Below are 27,751 nucleotides of genomic sequence, written 5' to 3' on the forward strand. Positions count from 1 at the left end.
GAATAAAATATGATTTTTCAATTCAATTTTCAAACATTCTTTTTAATTCATTCATCATTTAGGATAAAATTACATCATATTTTCAAAAATTCTTTTCATATTATTTCAAAATCCCAGTGATTTTGAGATATGTTTTCAAATACCTTCTTCACTTCTCAAATCGATCTTCAATTCTTATAAATTCAAAATTCTTCTTTCTATTCTCAAATTCTATCTTATTTCAAAAATTCAAAACTTCAATTTCAAAGTCCAACTTGACTTTGAAATTTCAAATTCGTTTTTATATTCAAAATTCAATTTCCAATTCAAATCAAATTTCAAAGTTCAATTCAACTTTGGAATTCCAAATTCATTTTCAGGATTTAGTTTCAAAATTCAATTTAACATCTCAGATCAAATTTCAAAGTTCAATTTAACTTTGAAATTCCCGATTTATCTCTTGATTTCAAAAAATTCAAGTTTTAAACCAAGTTTATTTTATATTCTTCACTTCAAGTTCTTAAATCCCCAAATTCTTTATGAAAACTTTTGAATTTTTGATCTTTAAGTCACCTTAAAATTAAAGATCAAAAATCTAAAAATTAGTACTAAATTCAAATCCATCTTCAAATTCAATCAGGGTTTCTCAAAACCAAATCCATCTTCAAGTTCTATCTGAATTCCCAGATTCATCTTCTAAATTCATATTGGATTCCAGATTTCAAATCTCATTTCATCTTGGATTCCAGATTTCAGATCCAGTTCCATCTTGGGTTCCAAATTTCAAAATCCAAATTCCATCTTGGATTCCAGATTTCAAGTTCAAATCCATATAGGATTCAGATTTTCAAATCCAATCCCATTTTCCAAATTGATTTCCAATTCCAGACTTAATTTTATTTTCAAATCTCATATGGATTTCAAGATTCCAACTTCAATTTCTATTTTCCAAAACTACTTTTCTCTTAATCTAAATTCAATTTCCAAATAAAAAAATCCTATTTCAGTTTTTGAATTCAAAATTCAAAACCAAAGATCCCTTTTCAAAATCAATTATTGAGAATCAAATTCAAATTCAAATTCAAAGTCCATTTTGACTTTGAAATTTCATTTTTACTTCAAAATTCTATCTCAGCTTCAAATCCCCCTTTTCTCTTCATTCTTTTCAATTCAAAATTTATTTTTCCAACTCTGATTATTCCAAGACTTAGAACTTCAAATCTCTTTTCAGATCTATCTCAAGTTCTAAGTAAGATTCAACTTTCAAAATCCATTTCTTCACTATGTTTTCAAGATCATTTGGAAAAAAAATCCCAAAATTTCTAAATCATTCTTCCCAAAAGCATACATTTTTGCATTTGTATTTCACAAGCATGATTCTTTGTGCATTCTAGACTTAGAATAAATTCTCAGATAATATTTAGGTAAAGCAAAAAGACATAAATTCGATCATTGGTTCGATTACCCCTGGTAAAGGCGCCAGGAACGGTCGAACCTCGTACCGACGAGCGAACCCCGTCTCTCAATTTTCCCGCAAACATTTCAAAACGAAGGCAAGTAATCTTGTCAAAAATTAAGGTCAAGTGAGACCTTTGCAAAAGAGTTCCTCTCTCTCTTCTCTTCTCTTTCTTTTCTTTTCTCTTTTCTCTTCTTTTCTGTCTTTTAATTCCCCTTCAAAAAGGAAAATAGAGGTTAGAAAGAAAAAGAGAAGGAATATGAGAGAAAATTTTTTGCGATGATCACAGATTGGCGATTCAGAAGTCTTAGCTGCTGCAGAGGGTAAAGTAAATAATTGGGCATTGCCAAAATTGTTTTAATTTTAATCTCGACACTTATGAGGTATTTTCTCAACTTATTTCTTAAGCCTAGTTCCTGACAACATATCATATTCAGTTATGTTTGCATTTTACTCTGTTGTTGCATATTCCATTTCCTGTTTCCATTATTAGCATTTTAGAATTTCAACCTGCATTCATGGTACTTATGTTGAGGTTTTCATTTCCATCCCTTACTTCTCACAGTAAGCACACACGCTATGTATGCACTCACTAAACTCACCCATGTTAGTATCATTTCCTACACCCTTAGCTGATATCCCCACCACACTAACTCCACTTATGTTTGCTGCAAACACAATACCCACCCGTACTTCCACACTTTCATTTCCTACAACCCTGTGTTATACCTGTGCATACTCACACTCAGCTCCATTCATTGCATATGTACCTGTTCATTGTTATACTCACATTGGCTTCTTCATTTCACAATCTACATTCAGCACCTCCCACATGTTGTACACTCACCACACGCACTCCACTACTGCTGCATTCACTCATTTCCGCATTACCTCTTAGTCGCCTCTCACCTCTATAGCAACTAGAATCTCATTTCCTGTATATATTCCCTATAAGCACTCTTTCACAGCATCCACTTCAATTCCCAGCTACTTACCACTTCGGTGGCTATACCTTTGTAGCCCCTACTTACAACATCTACCTTGTTGCGCCTATTCATCCCCATTACTTCACCTGCACTACTAACAACCCAGCTTACCTCTCGAGATTACCATTTGCACACACTACTACTTGCAGCATCTTTGTCCCTTCTTACTACACCATTACAACACAATTATCATTTGCATGGCACTTCTTTACCCATCTCAGTGTCACACAACAGTAGCTAACACTCACTGCTACATAGAAATATATCCTTCCATCTCCATTTTACCACTCCGCAACTCCACTTTTCTCAGCATGTATCATTTCACTAAACTACCTCCTTGTACCTCATACTTGTCACATACCTGTTATACCTTTGACATCCCTTCACAACTGCACCCACTGTGTGACACACACAGCAGCGAGACCTTGACATGCTGCTACTTTCATCATCAATGCATAACCCTGCCCCACATACTTGCCACCACTTGCTACAGTCCCCTGTGCACCTATATCTTCCCCCAGCATCCACCTACCATATCGTAGCACCATTCACCACATATGTATATTCCTTTAACATCTACCTGCTACTCACACCGTCTTGGTAGCTTGTGGACTAGTGCATTCAAAGTCTAATGTCCATTCGTTTACAAAAATAAATTGTAATCATGCTAGAAAGCAGCAAACAATACCTTCCTCTCTAATGCTATATGGCTGCAGAGAATGTTTCAACCCTTTTATAACAGACATGGTTAGTGTTGTTATTCTTGAAAGGCACATCAGTCCTCCGCCTGAAATGCAGTAGCAACTGCCAGTGGATGGATCTCTTCCTTTTCTTATGGCTCAAATATGAACTTTTTTTTTCTTGGTGACAGGGCATTGGAAAGTGTTGGACAATTTCGTGATTCAACTTAAATGAGATCAACCTAATCCAGTCTATCACATATCTGAGTATGAAGAATCAATATTTTGGAATCTTCTTGAGCCCTGAGCAACCTAGATATCAACTTCAAAAGCTTTTATTTATTAGTATGAGCGCATCCTAAAGTTGCTTGGTCATCTTTCTGTTAAAACAAAGCTATCCCATATGGTCAAGTGCCCTCACCTGCTGGTTTGAAGTCCCACACTGTTGCACTTTCTTTCTCTACCCCCTTCACAGTTACACTTGTTCACCTGCTTGCACTTCACCTCATGGCTGCTGTATATTTTGCACTTCCAGCATCAATAACTACAGTAGCACCATATTGCAGGTCCAGCACACATTCTACACTTTCCTCACCACCTAACATCTGTTAGGCATTCCTTCACACACTCATTAACACCACATCTTTTGCATATCATCTGGATGCTATCTTTGCATTCCTTATTCATTTGTGATTCTTTTTTTTGTTCATTGATTTATTGTTGTCAAAGAGTCCACTCATCGATTGATTAAAGGCTTTGATTCACAATGTAAGACCATCTCACTGACTGATATTAAAATGTGTTGTTTAAGGTGCTGAAATTTCATCCATGAGTTTTCTACCTGGATCAACATGAAAATCACAAATAAGTCATTAGCTCCATTGTTTAAAATCTTTATGCTTCTAGTATACCAACAGTAATACCCTGCAGCACCTTAAAATCCTTACTTGCTGCACCATCCACCTGTACACCGTATATCCATCATGCAACCCCATTCATTGCATTTGTCCTTCTGCAACATTCATGTATCTGCATATACATGTACCCTTCATATATATATCCTGCTTATTGATGTCTTTTTGAAATCGTTGCAGTTTTGAAAAGTTTTTTAAATGAAGAACATGTGAAAACCAAACATCAAATAATAAAAACCGGCTCTCACTAGTGGTAGAGACCGGGTCAAACTCAGGGAATAGAAAAATATTTTGTATTCAAATAAGCAATTAAACTACGCTTTATTGTCAAAATAAAAATATAAGAGAAAAGTAAATCTAATTAACTATTACAACGAATGAATACCCTATGCAGAGGGCGTAAAAAGTCTTTATTACAAACCCAAAAATTGAATTAAATTTCTAAATTCTAAAAGAAAAGCAAAAAGTGTCTTCTACGCTCGTGCTTTGTGTCGCGTGTCAGATGCGTGCCACCATGTATCTCGCTCGCTTGCATTCGCTCCATGCTTTCCTGCGAGATACGAACACACAAAGCAGAAAGACAAAACAAATAATACTATACAAAAAAATGTAGAAATGTAAAATACTATAAAAATGTGCGAAATAAAATAATGCAATACGTAAAAACTAAAACAACTAAAATACCAAAAGTGCCTAAAAACAAAAATGCGCTATGTAAAAACTAAAGTAAAATGCTTAAAATGCGAAATTAGCATCACCATAAAAAAAATCAACCTAAAACACTTGCCGTGAAAATCAATTTTAAAACAAACCATGAAAATCCTTTTTTTTAAAAATAAACACTTGCCATGAAAATCAATTTTTAAAACCAACAACTATGAAAATCCGTTTTCACTGCTGGACAGCTGAAGCCCGATGGCTTTCATGGAGGCTACCAGATTGTGCTGCCGCTAACCAGGGATTCACGGTGGAAGAAATTTCACTGTGAAAGCCCAATCAAGCTCTGGCTGATACAGTGAGCTGCCAACGAAAATGCAATGGAAAGAGTGCCGGTGAAGAAACAAAATAGAGCGTCGGTGAGCAGAGGGTCACGGGGCCAGGTGTTGATAGATATTGAGGCGCTAAACCGGTGGATCTGAAGGCGAATTCGGTGGATTTCTGTCAAAGCAGAATGAATCTGGTTGATGAAGGAGAGGACCAATAGATTTAGAATGAATCCGACTATCAGAAGGGGATTCCGACGGGTGCAAATCGGTTCAACAATCAAGCTGCCGTGAATGATAGGGGATTCCAGCGATCAGAAAACAATCCGACAGCCTGTGGATGAACTGATTTCACGATAGATTTGAAAACAATCCAGCAGATCTTCACCGTGGGGAGCAATATTTTCGGCAGTGGTTCAGAGAACAACTTCTACAAAATGAAAATGCTAATCTACGAAATAAAAGCGACAATCTACGAATGAGAACGATTACTACTACCGAAAATAGAGAAATTGTAAAAAAAAAATTATAAAATAGAAAAATCGTAAACACAAACAATGCTACATAACTGATAATACTGAAATTGAAAAATATACACAAAATTAGATCTATGTTTTTTTTTCTAAAACAAACAAATGCAAACAGAAACTTCAAATGAAAAGAAAGGAGAAGAAGTAGAGGATAAGAAGAGAAGAGGAAGAAGATGAAGAAGATGAGATGCTTACCGTGAACCAGAGGGTTAGAAGAGATCGGCCTCCTCCCGTACGCCATCGTCGTGGCTGGATGCCTCCACCAGATTGAGGAAGAAGATAGAAAGTGGGAGAAGGGGAAGAAAAGGTCAGAAATGGTGGAGGAGAAGGGTTAGGGAAGATGGCTTTGGCGCACAAAGGGGGAGATATCTGCCTCTTTCCCTTTCATGAGCATTTAAAGAAGCAATTTAGGTTTGAGAATTACTTTTTTTTTTGAAAAGAGTCCAATAGGTTTTCACTATTTCAAAAAGAATTATCTCGTTCAAAAAAATAATTCTAAAAACTTAACTGTTTTCTCTAAATCACTCAAAAAGGCTCCAATTTGCTCAATTTCTAATTTTTGACAAGAAAATGTGAAAACCTTACAAATAAGCATTTTTAACCATTCACCGCACATGATCATGCATAGAAATGTATGAAATTATGCATGATCAAATTCCCCCATGCTTAACGTTTGCTAGTCCTCGAGCAAACTAAACTAGACACAATAAAAACCTAACTCACTTTCGTAGGAATCACGGTTGCATTTAGCATATGCAACAAGCCCTTTCAACCACTGGGTTGCCCCAGTGGACGAGTAAGGTCTCGTGAGGGTTTGCAGTGATGCTACCCACAAACATCTCTATCATGTATGCATAAAAATTTTAGAACACAAAGCATTACGCAGTTAAGGAGTTTGTTTTCACAAATATTTCATGTCATTGCATTATCAAAACATGATTAGAGTCTTCTACCAGCCACCACAGAATAAAACATTTTCTTTCACTTTTCTAAATAGCATAATCATTTATGTTTCATTCATAGAAAATCAAATATATACATGTTATTATTTACTTATCCTCACTCATATGTGTTCTGCACAGGTTTTCTCAATATTTGCTTCTAAGCAGTGAACTTTTCTCTTTTTCGCTTTTTTCTTTTTTTTGATTTTCAAATTTTCACACAATTTTTTTCTTTCTTCTATTGAGCACTATATCAAATTTCCAGTTTTCGTGACCCGTGTAATAAGCTTTGGGTCAGTGACTCCCAAGTCAGACGACCTTAGGGCACCAGATACAAAGTATCCCTCGGACTTAATTGCACGAGTCACTGGACCTTTAATTTTTTATAGCTTACGTATAGTTTACTTCTCTGTCATGTGGAATGTCAATATCTATTAGGCTCTCTATAAAGTCTATGTAACGGGCTTTCGGGCCGGTAGCTCCCAAACCAGATGGCTTTAGGGCAACAGGTGTAAACACCCCTTAGGCTCTACTTGCTCGAACAAAATAGGCCACAGATATCAACGTAGACAAAGAATTGATTTCCTTCATTATCCTTTTCAACATGAAACTCAAACACTTCAACTTGTGTCTAAGCCCAGCTAGTAGGGAATACGAAGATATCAAACAACTAAACGTATGCTCTTTTTCACTTTTTGAGCTCATAAATGCAATATTGCTCATTTGCTTAGTTTTCAAAAATAAAACTGTGCATATTCATACTTGTGATTCAAAATAGACTCTAACATGCATCTATAATCATTTCTTTGAAATCCACATAAATAACCATGATTTTCTAGTTTCGTGTTAGAAAAAGTTTTTCGTGGGGCCTAAAAATTCTCTAAAAATATTAGATTATGTAAAACATTCATATAAGATCAAACTCATTCCTTAAAAGCCCATTTTTTATGAGTTGACATAAAAAATGCAAGTACAAAAACATAAAAAGTTTAGGTGAGCAAACTACACCCTCCCCCATGCCTGAATGACACTGTCCTCAGTGGCACTCCCCCATGCTTGTATGAAACTAAGGGAATGCATATGAAAACAAAAATAAATTATAGAAAAAGGAGTAGAAGTCACTTTGTGGAATCTTACCTGATACGATATGTGAATGAGTCTGTATAGGTTCCACCTGTCTCACAATTCACAACTCATAGAAATATGCAAAAGAATGCAATGCATATATGATCTAGGCTTGACACTCATGAAGAAAAACTACCTAAAAAAATACTAAAGCTATTAATGGTACATCATACATATGGGCTGCCTCCCATAAAGCGCTAAGTTTTATATCCCGAGCCAGACGGATTCCTGGAAAAATCCTTCATCATCCATGAGATCAATGGGCATGAAGTCAGGCTCAATCGGGCTCTCTATGAAAAAGAGTGTCATCTGTGACACTACGCATTGTGTTTCCGCCCACTCGACTCCTAAAGGTAATATCATGACTCCCACTACAGGAAGAACGAAGGTTAGTCTCCTCTGGGAGATTACTCTAAAAAAGAGAGTCTAGGACCGAACGACTATTGATATATGCAACCTCAAACAAGTGGTGGTCATGATCCTGCTTGACTAGGTCAAGCATCTTTTGCATCTGCACCTCTTGCTTGCTTAAAGCAATCGGCGGTCCGAATGTCTGGGAGACTGGGGCTCGGTGAATATATGATGATAATGCAAGTTGTGGGCCTTGCCCCTTCTCCTGAAGCCTAATAGAGGGAATTGACTCGTTAGTGGGTATGATATAGGGTATATGAGTCGATTCCTGACTGGAGTGACACGACTTCCCATTCTTAAAAGATGTAACAGATTTGACCTTCGTAGGATGTGAATCTGTGGGGTGCAGGTTAAATGACATGGGATCCTTTCCCTTTGGGTTGACAACAGACTGACTAGATAGGCCCCTCTTGCTTTGCCTGCTGAAGGCCTGAGCCAACTGTCCCATTTGAGTCTCTAGCTTGACTATTGAATGCGTGTGGGAACAGAGTGTGACCTTAATGTCAGAAAAGGCTTCTAACAACTTCTCTTGAAAAGATGAGCTCGATGTGGGCTCCCGAGGAGAGTGCAGACTATACTGAGGGTGGACCTGTGTATCTATGGGACATAAGTAACTTTGTGAAAAGTTACTCTGTCTATGCTGTGTCTGGGAGGGTTGATGGGATGGAGAAATGAAATGGTTTCGCCAACCTGGGTTATATGATGGTGTAAATGAATCAGGCTTGGGTCTAGCGAAACCTTGGGCAACATTCACCTGCTCTTGAATGAATTCAGGATATAGCGGCGCTGCCAGACAATCAGAAACACAATGTGTATGGCTGACGCATAGCTCGCACACTCTCCCTACTGGACTTCGCGAAGAATTGGCTAGGAATTGATCTAATTTCCTAGTCAACATGCCGACTTTGGTACGCAAATCTAACTCAGACCCTACTTTAGAAATGTCAACTTGCCTAGGACCACTAGACAGAGATGTGGTCCTATCGAGCCGCGAAAACAAGGTATGATGTATCGTATTCTCACTCAAGGTCTCAAATAAAGACCAAGCCTCATCCTCACTCTTGATCATAAAAGTGCCCCCACATGATGAATCCACCATTTGCCTGTCCTTCTCGGTCAGGCCATCGTAAAAATACTGCACCAGTTGCCAGCGGGATACCTGGTGGTGAGGACACTTGCGGAGAAGATCCTTCATCCTCTCCCAGTCTCGTGAAACATTTCTCCATCTATTGTGAAAAGCTGGTGATGGCCTTTCGATACTGGTTCGTCTTACCAATTGGGAAATATTTTTTTAAAAACTCTCTTTGCATATGTTCCAACGTGGTAATTCGAACTGTATCTAATGCCTTCATGCAATGCCTGACTTTATCCTTCAAAGAGAAGGAGAATAGGGTTAACCTCATAGCATCATCTCAAAAATTATTGATTCGCATTGTCGAGCAAATCTCAATAAATTCGTCGAGATGACGATATGGGTCTTCATTGCTAAGGCCATAAAACGAAGGTATCATCTGGATCACACTGACCTTTATCTCAAAATGGTTCGCTCCTACATCAAGTCTCGTGATGAAGGAGGCTGGAGTATAAGTGTTAGGCATGAAGTACTCCCTAAGGGGACGAGTCATCTGTTGATTCTCAGCCATGGTTGCAGTTCTTTGGGCTATCCTAATAATGGACTCTGGGTCCTCAATCAGCTCTACCAACTTGGGGTCAAGCGAGCGTTGCTCTTGCATACACCTCAAAGTAGATCGGTGTAGCACACGTCTTAATGTGAGGTTTTCTACCTAACTAACGCGCTAGCGGCCAAACCACGCAAACCACAAAGCGAGTAAACTAAAAAAAAAAAAAGAACTAAACAAAGTCCACGCAGTTGCAGGGATTATGCAAAGAAAATGAAATCTATGTGTATGGTACCAATCGTACACATTCACCTCTAAGGGGACCCTAGTGGGTGGGCTGTGCAGAAAAGTAAGCTTGTCTCTACGATATGCACATACGTGATTCTGAAACCTAAATGCAAAACAAACACTAGGCAATAAAGTGAATACTTGTATTTCGCCATTCCCCGGCAACGACGCAAAAAATTTGATATATTTTTTGAAATCATTGCAGGTTTGAAAAGATTTTTAAATGAAGAACATGTGAAAACCAGACATCAAATAATAAAAACCGAATTTCACTAGTGGTAGAGACCGGGTCGAACTCAGGGAATAGGGAAATATTTTGTATTCAAACAAGCAATTAAACTACGCTTTATTGCCAAAATGAAAATGTAAGAGAAAAGTAAATCTAATTAACCATTACAACGAATGAATACCCTACGCAGAGGGCGTAAAAACTCTTTATTACAAACCAAAAAATTGAATTAAATTTCTAAATTCTAAAAGAAAAGCAAAAAGTGTCTTCTACGCTCGTGCTTCGTGTCGCGTGTCAGACACGTGCCACCATGTATCTCGCTCGCTTGCCTTCGCTTCGTGCTTTCCTGCGAAATACGAACACACAAAGCAGAAAGACAAAACAAATAGTACTATACCAAAAAAATATAGAAATGTAAAATACTGTAAAAATGTGCGAAATAAAAAAATGCAATACGTAAAAACTAAAACAACTAAAATACCTAAAGTGCCTAAAATATATAAAATGTTATGCCTAAAGTAAAACTAAAATGCGCTACGTAAAAACTAAAGTAAAACACTTAAAATGTGAAATGAGCATCACCATAAAAAAATCAACCTAAAACACTTGCTGTGAAAATCAATTTTAAAACAAACCATGAAAATCCTTTTTTTAAAAATAAACACTTGCCATGAAAATAAATTTTTAAAACAAACAACTGTGAAAATCTGTTTTCACTGCTGAACAACTGAAGTCCGATGGCTTTCATGGAGGCTACCGGATTGTGCTGCCACTAACAAGGGATTCACGGTGGAAGAAATTTCACCGTGAAAGCCCAATCAAGCTCTGGCTGATGCAGTGAGCTGCCAGCGAAAATGCAATGGAAAGAGTGTCGGTGAAGAAGCAAAATAGAGCGCCAATGAGCAGAGGGTCACGGGGCCGGGTGCCGATAGATATTGAGGCGCTAAACCGGTGGATCTGAAGGCAAATCCGGTGATTTCCGTCAAAGCAGAATGAATCTGGTTGATAAAGGAGATGACCAACAGATTTAGAATGAATCCGGCTATCAGAAGGGGATTCCGATGACTGCAAATCAGTTCAAGAATCAAGCTGTCGTGAATGATAGGGGATTCCGGCGATTAGAAAACAATTCGGTAGCCTGCGGATGAACTGATTTCACGACAGATTTGAAAACAATCCGGCAGATCTTCACTGTGAGGAGCAATATTTTCGACAGAGGTTCAGAGAACAACTTTTACAAAATGAAAATGCTAATCTACGAAATAAAAATGACAATCTACGAATGAGAATGATTACTACTACCGAAAACAGAGAAATTGTAAAATAAAAATAAAAATTGTAAAACAGAAAAATCGTAAACACAAACAATGCTACATAACTGATAATACTGAAATTGAAAAATATACAAAAAATAAAATCTATGTTTTTTTTTTCTAAAACAAACAAATGCAAACAAAAACTTCGAATGAAAAGAAAGGAGAAGAAGTAGAGGATAAGAAGAGAAGAGGAAGAAGATGAGATGCTTACCGTGAACCAGAGGGGTTAGAAGAGACCGGCCTTCTTCCGTACATCGTCGCCGTGGTTGGATGCCTCCACCAGATTGAGGAAGAAGAGAGAAAGCGGGAGAAGGGGAAGAAAAGGTCAGAAATGGTGGAGGAGAAGGGTTAGGGAAGATGGCTTTGGCGCACAAAGGGGGAGACGTCTGCCTCTTTCCCTTTCATGAGCATTCAAAGAAGCAATTTAGGTTTGAGAATTACTTTTTTTTAAAAGAGTCCAATAGGTTTTCACTATTTCAAAAAGAATTATCTCTTTTCAAAAAAAATAATTCTAAAAACTAAATTGTTTTCTCTAAATCACTAAAAAAGGCTCCAATTTGCTCAATTTCTAATTTTTGACAAGAAAATATGAAAACCTTACAAATAAGCTTTTTTTAATCGTTCACCACACATGATCATGTATAGAAATGTATGAAATTATGCATGATCACTTATATAGGTGCATATAGGCTTTTGATATGATATTTTTTCAATATCTTCCACTATCTCTACTTTGTGCTAACTTTGATTTTTACAAGAAATGTGTAAAAATGCTACTTTCCATTCTAAATTAGGGATTTTTGTAATTTTAATTTCAATTTCAGTGATGTAATAGTTAGATATTAATGAAAATCTTTACTTTCTAGCTTAGAATAGACTGTATGAGCATGTAAATATCAAAAATCATTTATTTCATATTATTCTTCTTTTATTTCAAAAATCCACAATGGTGAAACACGAGTGGCACGTGCACCATTCTAATAGGAGGTAATTAATCCTAAGTAAATGATTCACATTGATGGCCATAATCAAAATGTGAACAATGCTTGGGATTTTTATCTTCTATGGAAAAACATTAGATCAACGTTGGGTCTCCTTCAAAAATCATCATATTTTCTGAATTTTTCTTCCTTTATCAGAGTTTGACTTGTGAATTAACTTAAAATATATATCAATGACCATAGTCAGGATATATTGAAAGTTAATTTCATTGCAAACCCTATAAAGACACAAAGACACCAAAATGTATTTTATGTTTTATCAGAATTTAAATATAGATTATTTTATAATACATTTGTGACCATAGTCATGCGTGTATTATATCTTCAATCTTATTTTAATTCTACTAAAGAATGAAATATGCTTTTCAATATCCAATTTTCAAACTCTGTCACAAAGCATTCATCATTTAGGATAGAATTGCATTCTTTTTCGTATTATTTCAAAAATCCAAGTGATTTTGAGATAATTCTTCAAATATGTTCCTCACTTTTCAAATCAATCTTCAATTCTTATTTATAAATTCAAATTCATCTTCTTATTCTCAATTCTATCTTATTTCAAAATTTGAATTTCAAACATTCCAATTTCAAAGTTCAATTCAACTTTGGAATTTCAAAGTTCAAATTCAAAGTTCAATTTCTAAACCAAGTCATCTTTCAGAGTTCAATTTAACTTTGAAATTCCAAACTCATTTCCCAATTCAAAATCAATTCCATTCCCAAATCTTCCAAATCATCTTCTGATTTCAGAATTCAAGATTGAATTCAAGTTTTGTTCTTTATTTCTCAAAATTCCAAGTCTTATCTATTAAATCCTAAATCAGACTTTAAAAATCAAAACTTGATATTCACTCTAAAAATTGATTTCTCCCAAATTCCATCTTCCTTTCCTTTCCAAATTCAAAATCGATTTAGGATTTCTTAGATCAAATTCCAAGTTCCATCTAGATTTCCAAAATCCAATTCTATTTCCGAATTTCATTTGGATTTCTCCAATCCAATCCCATTTTCCAATCTAATCTAGATTTCTCAAATCCATTTCCAAAGTTTTATCTGGATCCGATCCATCTTCAAATTCTATCTGGATTTCTCAAATCCAATTTTATCTTGAATTCTAGATTTCAAATCCAATTTTATCTTGAATTCCAGATCTCAAATCCAATTTCATCTTGAATTCCAGATCTCAAATCCAATTCCATCTTGAATTCCAGATTTTCAAATCGAAATCCATTTTTCAAACTTGATTCCAATTCCAGATTCAATTACATTTCCAAAACCCATCTTGATTCTCAAATTCCATCTAGACTTCTTAAATCTGAAATCCCGTTTTCAAAATTTCATCTTGATGTTCAAATCCATTTCCCATCTCTAGATCAAAACTTCCTTTCCAAAATCGATTTTTGAGAAGCAAATTGAAATTCAAAGTTCATTTTAACTTTGACTTCAAAATTCTATCTCCGTTCCAAAATCTCCTTTTCTCTTCATTTCTTCAAATTCAAGATTTATTTTCAAATCTCTGATTATTCCAAGACTTAGAACTTCAAGTCTCTTCTTCTAGATCTATTTCAAGTTCTAAGTTAGAGTCAAAATCTAAGTTTTCCAATTCAATCTTCAACTTTTAGAAACCATTTCTTTATAATATTTTCAAACTTATTTCAAAATCACTTGGAAAACCCCAAAAATTTCTGAATTATTCTTCTCAAAAGCATACATCTCTACATTTGCATTGCACAAGCATGATTCTTTGTGCATTTTTTAGACTTAGAATAATTTTTTAGATAATATTTAGGCAAAGCAAAAGGCATAAGTTCGATCATTGGTTCAATTACCCCTGATAAAGGTGCCAGGAACAATTGAACCTTTATATCGACGAGCGAATCCCATCTCTCCATTTTTTCCGCAAATTTTAAAAAACGGAGGTGAGTAATTTTCAAAATATTTTCAAAATTAAGGTCGAGTCCTTTGCAAAAGAGTTCCTCTCTCTTCTTCCTTTTCTTTTCTCTTTTCTCTTCTTTTCTATCTTTTATTCTCCTTCAAAAAGGGAATAGACACTAGAAAGGAAACATGGAAGGAAAAGAGGGAACAAGAGAAAAAAATTTACAATGATCACAATGTCAGAACCACAACTTGATGGAGGAGTGTTCCATCCATTCCACACATTTTTTTCCTTCAGTTGGAGCCCCACACGGCTACAAAGAACACTGTGGGAAAACCCCAACCACAACAAGGAAAAATGCAGCATCATAGCAATAAAAATGTGTGCGTGTGTGTTCAAAATATGAAACACAACCAAACTATATTAAATGCAATAACTAATCCACCAAAAATCCTTACATGCAACGGGTGCAAATGGGATTTTCGGCTTCATGCTTGAACACTAACAAAAACCACCATGAAAATGATATAAAAAAGGAAGAATCTCACCTTTTCCGGATTCGGTTTGAGGAAGGGGAAGATAGTCTCTTCTCTTCATTGGAAATGAAACCCACAACAAACTCACACACACAACCACACTAGCCACACCCAAAAATTCGATGGAAAGGAGAAGAGAGAAGAGAGAAGAGAGAAGAGAGGAAGAGCTCAAGAAAAATCACCACTTTTGGCTCTCTCTCTCTCTCTCTTTCTTAAAAGGTTTTATATGGATGCATGTCAAACGGATGACTAGGATTGATTTGAGAAGATCTATGGTTTAGAATGGCCTCACACCCCTCTACGCAATGGCAAGGGTGTGATATCTTTGCATGGCCGCCCAACACTCCCAATCGGATTCTCCTTTTCAAATCGCTTTTTCATTCTTTCAAAAGCGCCATGGGGTTGCCGCCCCATGCACCCAATGAGAGCCTTCTTCTTTAATGATTACCTTACTTAGTATTACATGGATGCCATGGGTTTCCGCCCACTTGGCCAATCCACATCCTCCATTAAAAATCTTTCACATCTCTTACCTTTTTTCCACCACCCAGTATGGTCAAACATGACCAGCTGGTCCTCCTCACCAAGGTGACGCCCAGTGAGGTCGAGCCAGGGCTAGGTTTGACCCTCTGGTTGAGCCCAACCAAACCCTTAAACAAAACAAACCAAATTTTTTTGTTTCATTAGCATTTTACACTTAGTGTTAATATATATATATATATATATATATATATATATATATATATATATATATATATATATATATATATATATATATATATTTGAAATGCTTTGTTTCAATTCCGGTAAGATAGATACTTCTTTAAAACACATTCTTTGTCAAATTATGTAAAATGAAAGAGTTTTAATTCATTTAAACTCTTGATTTACAATTTGATTGATCTTATGCAATTTGAATAAAACTTAGGGTTTCGATAAAAAAATGCATTGCAATATGCGTATATGCATTTGTTTCAATACATATATATGTATATTAATATATATTCGTATGTTCATATTAGGGTTTCAAATATATATATATATATATATATATATATATAGGTGTATGCAAAGATCCTCGTAGGTATACAAAAATGTTTTTTTCTAAATTTTTTTATCATGCATTGAATTTTCTCAAAAAATTTATGGGCCTTACAATCAAGAAACCAAAAGAGGATCCACAGTTTACACAGATATGTTGGACTGTTTGAGGTTCTGGAGCAGATAAGTGCATCAACTTATCGAGTGACATTGATATCCTAGTATGCAAAGACTCACAACGTGTTCCATGTGTCTATATATGTTGAGAAAGTATGTACCTGACCCGTCTCCCATAATCCAGTACAAGGATGTTGGTTAATTTAAGGTGAAAAGTGAAGTCGAATTAGTGCTTAAGTCGAATGTAAAGTGAAAGCAAAGTTCGATATATTTTTAAAGGTGTAATTCAATTTTAATTTAAATTTGAAAGTAAATTTAACTTGAATTTAGTGTGAGTTTAATATGAATTTAATTTAGTACCCAAGTTAGCCCGTGGTAAGTACGTAGTGCAAATGCATCACCCAATAAATTTATTTTTATTATATGCAATACTTTCTTACTCACACACACCACTTAGTTGTAGATATCTAAGACTGTTGTGATTGTAGTTTTGGAGATTATGCTGAGCATGATTTGAATGCGTGGTAATAGAAGTGATTTTCTTGTTGTAGTTCGGAGATCATGCTCGTCATGATTTTAGATAGCGGAATATGGAGTGCGTTTGTTGTAGGTACATGTCTGAGCATGCACTTGTGTGAATGAATGTTGCATAGATTGATGTGTTTGACATGATCATATTGAATGCTAGTGTAAAATAATAATTGTTTAATCATGCATGAAAGCATGAGCGATAGAATCATGTTTATGATAGAATTATGCAAATACTATTATGCATGGATTGATATGTCCCCTGCTCTCATGAACAAACCATGATTTGTGTGAATGCTATATATATATATATTATGTGTGAGACACATTATGCATGAAATGCTTTCTTTGCATATTGATTCATATAGTGAAACGATGCATATATGACTTGAATTCTGTGTGCATAACTTGAACTACGTAGGAGTTACGTATGTTGATGTTTAGTTTCTTCGTATTATGAATATGCATGTTCACGTATGCATGTAATGTCTATTTTTGTGAAAATGATTTTTGAAAAGATATTTTTATGAAAAGCAATGTGAAAACCAAACACCAAATATAAAACCGGTTCTCACAAGTGGTGGAGACCGGGTCGAACTCAGGGAACGGAGAATTCTTTGTATTCAAACACGCAATTAACTACTCTTTATTACCAAAATTATAAATATGTACGAATATGAACTACTTATTACAACAAATGAATACCCTACGCAGAGGGTTTAAAATGGTTTTATTACAACCCAAGAATTAAATGGAAATCAAAACTCCTAATCTAAAAAAAACAAGTCTTTTATGCTTGTGCCTCCTTGTCGTGTGTCGATTGCATTCGTAACAAGTATCACTCGCTTGCTTGCTCTTGTTTCACGCCTTCTTGCACAATTCACAAGTACACGAGCAACACAAGAGAAGAAAATAAAACTATATTATATGTAAATGAAAAGTGACAGCAAATGCTATACACATCAAATAAAAACAAATGCAAACAAATGCTAATGCTTAAAATGCAAATAACATAAAAATCAACATGAGAATGCCTAAGATGAAATGGAATTTAAAATAAAAAATGAAGTGTTGCTGTAAAATTTCATTTAAAAACTTCCGTGACATTCATTTTAAAACTTGCCATGAAATTCAATTTTAAAAACAACACACCCGTGAAAATCACTTTTAAAAACAACATAATCGTGAAAAATGATTTTTTTTTCATTGCTAAATAGCAAAACGCCCGACCTCACTGTAAGTGAGGTCGTAAAATGAATGAAGATACTAAATAAAAAATGTAGATTAAGTAGATGATGCGATGATGAGGTAAATGATGCATACACAACAGATTATGCCCTAATGATACAGGTTATGCAAAACACGAAAATGCAGTAGATGATGAAGATTGCAATGCAACTAAATCAAAACAGAAGAAATGCAATTGAAATCACTAAGATAGATTGCAAAGAAATGAGTGTCAATGAACTAAAAAATCTAAATATGCATAAAACATAGAAATGAATTGATGCTTTTCTATTTAGTTTTTGTTTTGTTTTTAATTTTGATTACAAGAATCAAATAAAGATATGGAGTTGAAAAGAGGAATGAGAGAAGGAGAAAGGGAATAGAGAAAGAGAAGAAGGAAAGGGAGGAGAAAGAAGAGTAGAATTACTTATGGTCTTGGTTGTGAAAAGAAGGTGGACTCCTCCTCCTTGCGCCATCGCTGGACTGTGTCACTCCACCGGAGAAGAAAGTAGAGAAAGAAGAAGAAGAAGAGAAGGATCCAGAGGAGAAAGAAGGGGAATAAGGGAGGGCTCAAGCACATGGAAGAGAAGACAACCCCTCTTAACCCATACGTGGGTTATTTAAAGAGGGGGGATTTTAAAAAATACTCTACTTATTTTTTAAAATTCCTAAAAAAGACTTAAAACAAAAATATTTTCTAAAAACTCTAAAAACCTACGCTAACTACTAAAACTTCCTAAAAACTCTAACGCCGATTATTTTTTTTAATCTAACTACTTAAAATCTAAATTCTAAAGAGAATATCTCTAACTAATTCCTAAATGACTTAAATTGCCATATTAACTCGCAATTTATGTTTTTTTTTATTTTTACCTTTTTCGCACATTTTCTCGAAACTAACAATAATTATGAGAATTTAATGCAATTATTCATCGGATCATGCATGAATTAATATGATAAAATGCTAAAATAAATGCATGATCAACATGCATAAAACTCATGTTTTGTTTATGTGTGCTTTGAGGTTTAATTTATAAACTGCAATGTTTCTTGTGGCGATGATATGATGCATAGAGTAATATACTTCTGTATGATATGATTTAAATGTCACGTGATATAAAATTATGAATGAATGTGATAAATGTTTAAGTTCAATAGTGAACTATGGTTTATGAAATGTTAGTTAAATATGTGATTTTATGATTTAAGTGCCATATGAAGTGATGTATGATGTGATGCATATTGATTGTATACATGCTTGTGCCCATGTTGTGTCTGTCGACCCTGAGAGTGGTCAATTGTAATGATGCATGTATCATAATAGTTTTCACTGGATATGGTACTCGTTGAAGAACATTTCCAAAGGATTTTCTGTGAGGGTGTGCATGACCGGATCAAGTAATCTGGCTAGAGCAATAAGTCTCTATGAGAAAGTGCATTATGCAAGAGCGGATAGCCCACAAAGATGGTATATTCCTGTGAGTAAGTGCATTATCTAAGACCAGACAGACCATCCGTCTAAGGAAGTAACTCCTTGTGAGGTTGTACATTTCTCAGACCAGGCGATCTAACATGGATCTTGTGAATATTTATATGATTAAATGAAATTTTTGATGAATTGTGATGATCTTCTGAGTTGATTGAGATAAACAATTATGAATTTATAGATTTGACTTTTGTGTTGTAGCATGATTTTATACTGAACTCATATGTAAGAATCAGATCCTTATTGATTTTAGATCTTGATATGAGGTTATGATTGTGATGCTTATGTTAGCGTATAGATGAATAACACATCACCCCTATAAATAACTAGTTTTGATATATTAGGTTAATAATACATCACACTTACATAGTTTTATTGCAAATGATTGCATTATGATTGTCTAAGTGAATATATCACACCTATGTATCATGATTGATGTGTTTTATGAATATCTAACTAAATTACTTAGAAGGTATGTGCACGTGTTTCACGCTGGAATGATCAAATGTGATTTGACTTATTATTTATAAGAATTAAAAATACATATGAAAATAATAAAATGATCTGAATGTCTTATATATATATATATTATACGATGACTTGTATGACTTGAATGCATATAGATTATGCTTTATTGTATAAGTTAAGGTTGAATATAATATTAAGTGATGAAATGTTTTTAAATACTTTATGTTCGAATGCTTGAAATGAATGACTCATAGGACGTTATTCTCTTCTCTATCACCTGACGATTGATGAATAATATATTATGTCTTTACCTTTAAATTCTTGATAAGTTTTATTTAATTTTGAGTTTGGGTTGCTTTACCAGACTTTAGCGAGTTTGACCTCATTTTATGGGAGACAGATAATGCAGGTAAAGTATGATGAGTAGTTGAAGCGAAGGACTGGTCGAACTGCATCCTCGAGGGTCTACTCTTACCTTGCGATCTTGGTAGACATGATCTTATCATTTTAACTACTTGATCATGTAGAGACTGAATTATTGTTTTTATACTCTGATTTGAAATGAAATTAAAATTCTTCGTATTTCAGTCTTATTGTGCGTGGTTTGAAATGTGTATATCCCGTACATTTTGATTTGATTGTTATATTTAGTGCATTCCCTCCCAAAGTCTTAACTCTTTTTAAAAATTGTTTTCACATTATAAGATCTGATTTACTTATACTTATAAAAAAATTTTGGTCTCGAAATTTCAATATTTGAACAATAATTAAGGTTAAATTTTTGGGGGCGTTACATGATCCATCAATTTTGATCCAAATTTAACTTATATGAATTAATTTGATTTAGATCTCTCCTTAGATCCAAATCCCATCATATGGGCTTATTTAGTCTGGATCTCTCCATGGATTCAAATTAAATAATTTTTAAGATCTAGTACGCATCAATTGGATAATCTGAACTTGGTTTCCCCATAGGTTCATCTTCTTGGATCCCTCATCGAGATCCAAACTCAAATGCCACTTCATAAATCTGGATTTCATAATTAATTGAATGAATATGCACAATTCATTAGTGAAGATCAATATCGGATAGATAAGTTCAAAATTATTTTACTAAAATATTCTCTAAAATTTTACAAATATTACACAAAGTTTGTATATGAGCGCTCTAGTGCAAAATTAAGCAAATTTTGGTGCGTTGGAAAGCTATGATTCCCAACTTTATTTCATATTTTCAATGCTTAGCTTGAAATCACATATCTGTAGCCTAAAATTACTTAGAAAGTTTTTGTTATTTTTTTATGATCGAAATTTTAAGACAGTTTACATTTCAGGAAGGGGATCTCTATGCTCTGGTATTAAAATCATACAATTTTTATTTCTAATAAAAGATTGCTTATTTTCTATATTTTTCATTTTTTTTATTTCTAGGTTAAAATCACCGAAAAAGTTTATGTTTTCCATTGGGTAGTAGGTAAGGCTGCAAAACAAATTTTTTTTCCAGGAAGCTTTTCTCTTTGCTTGGGTGTAGAAGTTTACCAAAATTATTTATTTTAGAAGTTGATGTTTTGAAATTTTTTGGAGAAAAACTTGAATTTTTTTTTCTTGGTAAAAAAAAAAACTCACAAGAAAGTTTTGTTCTATCATCTCGAGACAAAAAAGCTCATTGGGTACTCGACATTCTGAGTAGCATATCTTTGTGCTTTGGGATCCAAATCCCATAATTCTTTTGCTTCTTTTGGAGATGACATCATGCTTTTTTCTTTCTTAAATCCCAAAATTTGGGTTTTACATTAGGTGCATTCATAAATGTCGGGATTAGGCTTGTCACTTGATTTGAGACACTTGCTAGAGATATTTCATGTCACTTAGAAATTAAAAAAATATCATTTCCATCTTGTTAAAAATTTGATTGAGATCTTATTTGATTTATTGAGTGCTCTTTGTACTTTTAATCCTCATTATCTTAGGATTTTTTTGTCCTCTCTTTTATTCAGATTTTCAAATCTTTTATCCCACGGTTTGGATCTTTAGATCCCCCACTAGTACCTTTAAGTTGTTAGTTTGAGTATATCGGTGGTGATACCGTGAAGCTGGATAATTCATCAGTATTTTATGTGGCATGTAGGTGGTGGACCTAAAGGAGCCTTGACTAGTAGAACCTAAAGAGACCTCGCAGACTTGTCGACCAACTTTTGAAGTGTCGTCGCTTTCATTCAGATTTTCAAATCTTGTTTCCCATTGTTTGTATCTTGGGATCTCTCCATTAGTACCTTTAAATTGTTAGCTTGAGTATATCAGTGATGATACTATGAAGCTAGATAATTCACACATCAGTACTCTATGTGGTATATAGGTGGTGGACTTAGAAGAAACCTTGACTCGTAGAACTGTTATCATGTAAAATTTTACTTTTGCAAGTCAACTGATCTTTTGAAAAAGTTTTTAGAAAACTTGCCTCCGTTTTGAAAAATATGGAAAAAGTTGAGAAATTGGGACTCGCCTGTTGGTACGAGGTTCAACTGTTCCTAGTGCCTTAACCAGGAGTAATCGAACTAACGATTGAACGATATGCCTTATTTTATTCAAATGCCTAAGAAATTATTCTATATCCTAGAATGCAAAAAGAATCAAACACACATATGATATGTTTTTGAAAAAGAAGTTTATTGAAAACATGATGCATGCCTAAAATTGTTGAAAAATACTTTTTGAAGAAATATTTTGAAAATGAATCAAATAATGGGGCGTGTGGCCTTGTGGGCTCATGCATGATGCAACCTAATCTAAATGATGCATAGCTAGAATCTCTTTTAGGAAGAAAATTTGAGAAAACCATTGATAAATCCCCTCATTTTTGTAAAAACTCCTTTGATAAAAGGGTTTTTTTGTGCCTTATAGAATTCATATGAAATAAATTCACCGTATATTTATGACTATGGTCACAAATATATTTTAAATATATTTTATTTAAATCCTAAGATGAAGGTTTTGGAAAATATTTTGAAAGCATGCAATGATTTTGAAAATAGCCTAAGTGTTTAGGCTTTTGTAACTTAAAAGTGATTAATAAAACTTTAATTTTATTCGCATTTTGACTATGACCACAAATACGAATTCCACTAAGTTTATTAACTTCTTAAAAGAAGGTGCACGTGTCATTCGTAGCCTTTCCCATGCATTCATAAAATGAAAACCCTAAATAAATTAAATAAAAATTCATGATTTAATAAACTATAAAACTAAATTGATTATAAAATAAGAATTTCAGAATTAAGGGTAAAAAGACCAAAATACCCCTAGAGACTTATATTAATTGCAAAAATAGTATTAAAAACCAAGATTTTAGAAACAAGTTTTGAAATATGCTTAATTGGAAAGCCAAACGAGTTTGAATCGACACTAAATCGGGTGGAGAGCACCCTGACATGATCAAGAAAATAATCATATTTTAAAACCATAAAAACTATTTATGAAAATGATAAAATAAATAAGAAAAGATTAAGCCTGCTCGTATTTCTATAAAATAGGATTTTGTACAAAACCGGTTCTTGAAAAACAACAAAATAAAATGTCAAATGACATCTAAAATTTTTGAAAATCAACATGAACAATCTTAACAACTCTAAAGACATCATGCAATCGAAAAATAATTTTAATGAATATTCAAAAAAAAGATATTGCATTGACAAGTGAGAACAAGATATTTTGTACTTATCACAGTTTCAGACCAAAATAAAACAACAAATAGAGATGAAAATCATAATATTTTTCAAAAGTAAACTAGACATGACAATGAAAAAATCTTTTTTTACGGATTTGGAAAAGCATCTCTGGTTAGGGAGATATGACTCCGACAAGATGACCCTGATTATGCATAATGTCTGACAGTGCCGGGAAATAGGTTCTGATTTTGAGTTAAAATAAAATAGTAGACGATCATAAAAATCACCAAATTTAACCAGAATAAACTAGACATGCAGACGAAGAAGTCACTTTTTACGGATTTGAAAAATCATCTCTAGTTAGGGAGATATGATTTTGACAAGTTGACCTAGATTCTGCACAACATTTTGACAGTGCAGAAAATAAGTTCTGAGTTTTATTTTTGAAAATGGGTCAACAGATTTGAAAAATAATGAAAATTTTCCAGATTCACGTAAGCATATGAATATATCTCTCATAAAAAAATCAACTCAAAATGATAAAAATAAGCATATAAAATAATGATGCTTATGCGAGGCCAGAATCAAGATTTAAGCATGACTGTTAAACAAGATTAAAATAAGTTCTAAAGATGCATAAAAGAAGGAAAAGAAAAGATGACTGAATGAACTTGATGTTGTATGGATGCAAACAATAATATAAAACCTAGATCTATGATGCATAAAATAAAGAAAAGAAAACAATGAAGTATGGGATTTGTTTTTGATGTAGTCGATTAGAAGGAGGAACTCGGTTTATGAGAAACTGAGTTCTAACCTTCTCATGGTTGTGAAAAGAAAAAGAAAAAAAATGCAGAATCAATAATAAAAAATAAAAGAAATAAAATAAAAGCAGAGGGAGAGAGTTTATCTGCGGCTCCTCCTTTGCTGCAACCAAAAGAGAGAAAGAAACGAAGAAGAAAGAAGAAAGACTAGAGGGGTGGCACTTGGGGAAGAAGAGGAAAAGAGAAGAAAAGAAAAGAGAAGGAGAGAGGGCTTCTTGGCATGAGCTGGATGTCCCCCTTGAGTCCTCTTTTATAGAAAAAATTAGAAGAAGATCAAGATTCTAGGGGGTTCCCATTTGATGAGATTAATTAGCAATTAATTAGGGAAATTAGGAAAAATCGTCCCCCTTGGAAGAGTCCTCATTTGATTATTTTTTGACTTTTCTTTTTTAACCTAATTAAAATACCTAACAAAGAAATCCAAATGTGGCGCCACCTAAGTGGGGTCCACATTTGATTTTAAAACAAATAAAATAAAAAGTTAAAAAGGTTAAAAACAAAAGATAAAAATTGAAAAGATAAAAAAGCGAAAATGAAGTCCTAAATAAACTAAATTTCTGAAATAACAAAAACTAGAAAAACCAAATGGAGAAAATAATCAAAAAGTTGATGCCACCTAGGTGGGTTCCATCTAAGGTGGATTGGATTGGATCCAAGATCCATTTTGAAATTCAAGCCTCACAAAAATCCAAATCAAAATCCAATCTGGATCCAGATCTGACACGTATTGTTTTTTTGAAAAAGGCATTTCGAAATATCAAATGTAAAACACTGGGTTTAGAATAAAATGTAAAGATCAATTTTGAACCCAGGTTTGAAATTGGAAGAAAGTTTTGAAGTCAGATGTGGATCTAAAGTTTCAAATGTGGATCTGAAGTTTCAAATGACAAGTGGATCTAGATCTCAGGCAATGAGCTTGATCCATACTTAAAATGATGGATGGACCTTAGATCAAAGATAAGACATTAATGATGGATCCTGGATAGTAAAAGGGTAAACTAGATCCAGGATCAATGATGACCTTGCAAAAGCAGATCCTGAATCAAGATAATATGGTCTAAATAGATCGTGGATATTAAATAAGAATTGAAGAGTGGATCCTGAATAATAAAAGATTGATAAGCGAACCCTGAATATCAGGTTCATAAAACAAATTGGATTATGGATATAGATAATAAGGCAAATTGAATAACAGATCCAGATCTGAAAACAAGATGAACCCAGGATACAAAGTGAATTGGATAAAAAATCCAGGTCCAGAATAGAAAATGGATACTGATCATCAGATCCAACATTGGATCTAACATCCGAATTGAAACGTGAGTTGGATCTTGGATATGGATATAATCTGAGAAAAAGAATCAATCTGAGTCCAGACTGGAACTACCTTGGCTTAGAATTTGACTGAACTGCCCATCTGAATGAAAATGACCACAAGTATGGACGATTTTTCCCTCCTGGGTAAAGGCATAAAATGGAGTGAATAATGACATTTGGAAAACATGGTTTGAACAAGGTTTTAGGGTTTCTGAACTCAGGTGAACTAAAAAGACACTGTCTCCACTAGACTCCCATGCCAGATGACACAATTCTAAGTTAAATGATAAGGAATTCACTATAGAGTGAAGTGAGTAACAAGATTGTACTATGTTTGAGCTAAAATGATAATCAATTGTACTAAGATGAACTAAATCCAGAGCTTAAACGAGCTAAATCCTAGCTAACGTTAGTTTAATTCTAGCTGAATTGAGCTAACATGAACTCCAACAATGTGGGAAACAAGTTTGAACTAAAACTGAACCACATGAACTCATGATGAGCTTAAGTTAAACACAGGGGAATAGGATCTACTAAAATTGACTAACTCCGAGACCATTAGGTTGAATTTGAGCTAGAAATAAGCTCATTTCACATGAAATAAACCAAATTTAGCTGAAATTAACAAGGTCTACTCATTGTGAGCTCAGGGAAGCTAGAAATGACTATCATTTTTGTTCTTCTAAGCCTAAAATGAGCTTGGTTGGGCCTAACTGACAAGAATCTATGGTTACCTAGGGGCAAAATGATAATTTTCTAGTAAAATGGGGTGAAATGACACCTAAATTGAAATGGACCTAGGGATTAGACTCCTATACTGTACTACAGGGATTGACACCTGTGAAGGGGGGTATCCAGAAATGGTCCTGGAAAATTTGGGGTGTTTACAAATGCCCCTCTTTGCTACTAAGCTGGTTGAAAGCTGGGCTTAGTGGCAAAGAAAAACACACCAAATTTTGAAAACAAAAATGCCCCAGTTAGAAAGTCTAACTGAGTATGAAATATTGATTTTGAAAAGCCCTCATGAAATGAGGTTCAAGTTTAATACCTTATCCTGAATGACTTTGAAAAGAATGGATTCTATAAAAACAAAAGGGTTTGATAAAAATGGCGCAAGTAAACCGTGATGGAACTTTCGGGTTTTGCCCTAAAATCTGAATGAGATTGCAAAAGGCAAGAAAACAAGATCCCTAAAAGCTTTGAAAAGGGAAGTTAAAAAAGGGGGTCTCATGACTGAGACATAGAGGAAGCTTTTAAAAAGCAATGACCTTTTTTTGCAAAGATTCATGTTTAACCTTTAACCTCAGTGAGATTAAACAGAACGGAATCCTCGATAACAAAGGGCTGATAAAAAGGGTGTGAGAAAACCATGATGAACTTTCAAATTTTACACTAAATCCGAAAGGGTTGCAAAAGGTGAGAAAATAAAGTCCTTAAAAGCTTTTAAAAGGAAAGTTAAAACAGAGGGTCTCATGACTGAGACATAAAAGAAGCTTGTAAAAAAAAGACCTTTTGCGAAGATTTAGGTTTAACCCTTAACCTGAACGAGCACTGTCTATGGCGGGACAGTGGGGAAAAATAGGGAAATGTGCTAAAGATTTAAGAGCCCGGGTGCTCAAACCAAAAGAAGAGGACTTTGAAAACTCAAGTTTTCGAATCCTAAAGAGGGATAATAAAAAAGTGCAAGGATACATCAAGAGACATCAAGCTCTTATTTCATGTTAGGATAGCCAAAAAAATTTGTCAATAAGACAAAAATATAGTTGATCAAAATGATTGAAAATGTACATGTATGTGCGAAAGATATTCTCTCTTCTACCTGGAGTATTACATCCAACTAGGCTAACCTCATAAAATCAAGAATCTGATTCAAGTTGTTGCCATCGGGTTTCTCTAAAGAAGCTATCCCTTTCCTTGGTATGAGGAGAGAGAAATCGTTCTCAGTTTCATAAAAGCAAGTGGGTGAAAAGATATTGACAAATAATTTCACATAAGTAAAAACAATTCCTCGCAATTGGGCCTTTTGATATCCAGAGTTTACCCATCATATCTCTTTACATTCTTTGACACATAAACTGGAGGTTTAAGCCCTTTTGGGGTTTAGTGGAAAGTTCAGCTTATCGACCTTCAACTTGGAGATATTTCAGATCTTCCCTAGAACAGCATGTTACATCCTCCTTCAACTCAGAAATGATCACAACCTTCCTT

The sequence above is a fragment of the Nuphar pumila genome, chromosome 9 (assembly GCF_984573655.1).
Source record: "Nuphar pumila chromosome 9, dmNupPumi1.hap1.1, whole genome shotgun sequence".
Lineage (NCBI taxonomy): Eukaryota > Viridiplantae > Streptophyta > Magnoliopsida > Nymphaeales > Nymphaeaceae > Nuphar > Nuphar pumila.